Raw genomic sequence first — 4996 nt, 5'->3', positions numbered from 1 at the left:
GTACTTGACCCATAGAAATGGACTCCTCGTAACTCACATCTCCTGCTCTCCTGCTTTTCACCTCCCACATTCCATTCCCTCAACGCTTCCTTTAAAAACCCCTCAGCAAATGTAAATCTTTGAGATGGGATAAGCCTACCATCTCCTTCAGCTGAATGCATCTGCTTTTCTAACACCAACCATTTGACTTCTGGGGATTTTTTTTTTTTTTTCCTTTCCTTCTCAAGGCGGCGGGCAACCGGACCTGAGTCTGGTAACAAGATGATCAATGACCAATGGAATTTTAGCTCAGGTCCATGTCACCGTGGATCCCTGAACCCATCCTGTGTTTATTTCTGCAGTTCAGGAATGCATAATTAGAATAGACATGCTCAGCAGCTGGCAGAATCCCCGCATTGGTTCCCTGACCTGTGGGGTGAGGGTTATTATGGTGAGAACGGCCAAGTGGAAGCCACTGGAACTGCCTCTACCTAGAAGCATAGTAAGCCAAAAGCTATATTATATCCCTGGGGAGATTGCAGAGATTAGTGCCACCATCAAGAACTTTACCTCACCAGGTAAAGACCACAACCAGCTGAGGTGCTTGGTGAAAGCAAAGGGAATACAGAATGGGTAATGGGAAAATGTAGTTATAAATACCAGCTATGACCACATGATCAGTTATAGAAATGAGGACTGTAATTGTCATGACTGTAATTGTTATAAATATTGTGTGTGAATATACAGTAATAAATATGGCAAATATTTGTTTTCCCTTTCTTTCCCCCTTATCTTATATAACATATAACATAAGATGCATTGCCTTAATATCACAATATTTAAGTGTTATTAATTTCATATCACAGTATTGAAGTTATGGGATATCAGGAAGAATAAACATTATTATCCAAGGACTTCACCTCCTCTTCTGGGGGAGGCATTAGTATGTTTTTGTTTGTATGCAGAGGGTCGTATCATGTTAGGTGGAATTATGACCTTGTTATTGTCTTTATTTGGAGATTGAGTATGATTTAAGGAGATGTGTGTGGGTGTCAAGTTCATAAGGCGTGGACTTATGACGGTTAATTTTATGTGTCAACTTGAGTGGGCCACCGTGTACCTAGACATTCGGTCGAACATTATCCTGTGTTTGTCCGTTGAGGGTGTTTCTAGATGAGATTAACATTTGAATCTGTATGAAACAGATTCCCTTCTGCAATGCCCGTTCAGTCAGTTGAAGGCCTGAATAGAACAAAAAGGCCGACCTTCCCTGGGTAAGAGGAAGTCTCCTCCTGCCTGACTGCACTGACATGGGACAGCAGCTTGTTTTCTGCCTTTGGACTTGAATTGAAACATCGGCTCTGCCTGGGTCTTGAGCCTGCAGGCCTTCAAACCAGAGGGACACCATCAGCTATCCTGGGCCTCTAGCCTGTTGACTGCACCTCTTGGGACTTGACAGACTCCATAGTTATGTGAGAAATTCCTTATAATAAATCTGTTTCTTTCTGTAGACACACACACACACACACACACACACACACACACACACACACACACACACTCAATCCTATTTGTTCTGTTTCTCTGGAGAACACTAACACACTGATATAGCAAAAATCATGAATTATGTAAATGCCAGCGAGACATTATTTTTATTATGAGAATTGTTGTGAAAGTTGGTCACAAGCACCTAGTATTGCATCCTAAGGTATGCAACTAGTGGCTATGAAGGAGAAAACCTATGTCAAGGAACTACCTCTTAGTGTTTCTGTAAGGTAAGGAAACTAGTTTAATTAACTTTTTAAAGATGTGAATGGGGCAACGGACTTGTTTATTTTTTTGATATATTTGGTACTTTTGTTATCTTAATACTTCAATACGAAGAAGAAGTAGTGCACTATTTGTCAATGCCAAACAATATCAAAGAGCAAAACGAAGTTAGATTTGGAAAAACAATTTCTTCAGACCAATTTACCAATAATTAGTGAAATAGTTGATGATCTTGACCTTGCACATTTGTGAAGTTACTGTAAATTTTATTTTCCATTAAAAAAAGATTCAGTCAGAAATGATATGCATTTGGAATCGATTCCTTTTATCAAAACATATTTTAATGAACTAAGAGAAGCCAAGGAAGACAAGCCTCTACGCTTCAAGTCACCTCCCCCTACGAGAAGTGCACAGGGCAGGCGTCGGTCAAGGCCAGAGATGACAGCTCTGGGCCTGATCACCAGCCTCAGAGCAATTAGGAGCTGAGCTGAGAGTGACTTCCCACATTGAACGGCCTCCTGAGAGCAGTTGATTATGGGAGATTCCCACGTAACGGTTCAGAAACAGCACCACAACCTGGTTCAATAGCTCAGGAAACTCACACTTCTTGTATTGCTCAAGAGGCATCATCTTTATCAGAGGGTGAGGAGTCAAGGTCTCATCTGACAGCACAGGCTCCTCACAGAAAGCCCATAGAGGATCCTAGCATGGCACCCATCTTATAGAAAATTTTTGCAAAACCTGTCTTCTGAAGACACATGGGCAGAAAAGGAGACAGAGAAAACCCTGGAGTTTCTGCTGTCTCTTCTATGTCTGTTCCAACTCCCGTCTATCAGACTGGCAGGGGACAGTACATTGCCATTGCTCCAAATGGAGCCATAAAGTTGGCCAGTCCAGGCACAGATGGAGTACAGGGGCTTCAGACGTCAATCACGACAAATTCAGGCAGTACTTAGCAAGGTACGACACTTCTCCAGTATGTGCAGACCTCTGATGGGCAGCAAATACTTGTACCCAGCAACCAGATGGTTGTACAGACCGTATCAGGAGATATGCAGACATATCAGATCCATACCACACCTTTAGCTTCTCCAGTGCCACAAACTGTGGTGATGACATCCCCTGTGACTGTTACATCTCAGACAGCTGAGACAGATGACCCCCAATTGAAAAAGAAATAAGGTTGATGAAAAACAGAGAAGCTGCTCGAGAACATTGCAGAAAGGAGAAAGAATATGTGAAATGCCTGGAAAATCAAGTTGCAGTCCTGGGAGAAAAAAAAAAAAAAAAAAAAACTCTAACACAGGAGTTAAAAACCTGGAAGGATTTTTATTCCAATAAAAGTGTTTGATTCTTAAGTATGAAAATATTTTTGTGGGCTTGCCTAAAAATTAGACGGACTTCTTGATAGTGGAATTTTATAAATTAAAAGGTCAAAAGTGAAACTTTTTGTTTAGGCTTTTGCAACTCAAAGATAAACATCTTATGCAAGAGATCTGATGACAGCAGATAAACTGGAAAATGACCTCAAGGAAACTACCGGCACAACTGGAAGCTGTGTAAGAATTAAACATACTCAAGAAGCAAGAAATGAACGTTCAACAATTTTAATTTTCCAAATAACATCAGCTGTCAAACCAAAAATGGCAGATAAGATGAAATTTGGTAAGTTGAATTTAAAAAACAATCAATTTACCCTAAAAAAATATACAAATATAATTTGAATTTAACTATAATTTCTTATAATAAATTGTTTGAACATTCTATAGCTGTATGATTAAAGGTACATTTTAAAAATACAGCATCTTTTGTTTATTTTGCATAAAATTGAAATATTACTATTCTGAGCTTGGTGAAATTGCTTCATAATCTCATCTCCCATTCCATCTTACTATGAAACTATTCTCTGGCTTTTATTAAAAACAAAACGTAGAAACAGTTTAGATATACATTATACACTGTTGATTGAGTTGCCACCAATTGAATCTAGATTAGGTACATTAACAAACAGGAAGCAAGTTTATCTATTGCCTATATTCACAATTTTAGAACAATGCATGCAGTTTTGTTATTCTTTTAATTTTCCTATGTTATATTTTGGTTGTAGTATTAAATTGTTTGCTATTATTTTTAAAATGATCTTGTATTTATTAGGCAGTAAGGGGTTACTGACTGTAGGGAATTTAAAGCAACATAAAACTGGTGGAAATTGGTCTAATTTATTATCACCATGCTCCAGCAATTCTAAAAATGTTAGCGGTAAAATATTCCTTCGCCTTAAAATCTCTTGTTGATCTAAGTACCACACCGTAGAGAGCACGAACATTAATAAAGCAAATGCATTTCACAGGGCCCAGCCTCCCAAGCCCTGTAGCTTCAGGTTTAGCCTAACTTTCTAAAATAACATATAGAAATGTTAAGCTTGCAAAAGACAGGAGACTCTCCCCAGGCTAACGTCTCTGTTGTAGGTAAAGAATTGTAACAAAGCAAAATTGCTGGCTCAAGGACAAATGTCCTTGGTTAACTTACTGATTGATATGTTGAGAAAGTTACTTGACTGTTATGTAAATATACTGAGGAAATTACTGTAGGGAAAGAAAGCATTTGCTAAGAACAAGCTTTTGTTGGTGGACCGCCTTAACTTTTTACTAATTGCATTATGGAATGTCACTTTGTTATTTCACTGATGTTACCAGCTTCTATTGTTAAACTATTCTTAGCCAAAACTCCACCTATGTTCCTTTTCTGTAACTTTCTGGCCTGGAGAATAAATACTGAGAAAGAACCCCAGTTTGGTGTTAATTTTCCTGGAAGGAATGCCTCTCTCTTGAGGGCTCATGGAAAATTAACCCATTTGGGGCCTCTCACTGCTCAGACGAAATGGGCTTTGAGTAATCCTTTTTGCCTCTCCATCATCCAGGGGGAGAGAGGTGACATTAAACAATTGCTATTACTACTATTGAGTTATAATAATGCATATGAAAACTTCAGTATAGCATATTTTTATTATTTATGCTTGAACAAACATTGTATTCTGCATGAAAGCTACGGTCATACAGTCAGCTCAGACTCAGCTACACACATGCTTTTCGAGAGTGAAAATTTGGAATAGTTCAAGCTCTCTTCAGGCAGCTGTGTCTCCAACCCCTGTGATAATATACATATTTCTTCTTTTAAAGAGTATAGATGTAATATAAACAATGATTGCACAATGATTGAAAAAGCAAGGAAAAGGAACTTGAGTTAC

At 38.6% G+C, this 4996-nt stretch overlaps 1 pseudogene; it reads left to right on the top strand.

The window, feature by feature from the left end:
• The first annotated feature begins 367 nt into the window (after nucleotides 1-367).
• Nucleotides 368-3100, top strand: LOC134361742 (cyclic AMP-dependent transcription factor ATF-1-like; annotated as a pseudogene).
• Nucleotides 3101-4996: the final 1896 nt, after the last annotated feature.

Source organism: Cynocephalus volans, chromosome 13 (genome assembly GCF_027409185.1).
Source record: "Cynocephalus volans isolate mCynVol1 chromosome 13, mCynVol1.pri, whole genome shotgun sequence".
Classification (NCBI taxonomy): Eukaryota; Metazoa; Chordata; class Mammalia; order Dermoptera; family Cynocephalidae; genus Cynocephalus; species Cynocephalus volans.
Note: the sequence above shows the minus strand (reverse complement) of the source record. Positions and strands in the feature narration are given on the sequence as shown.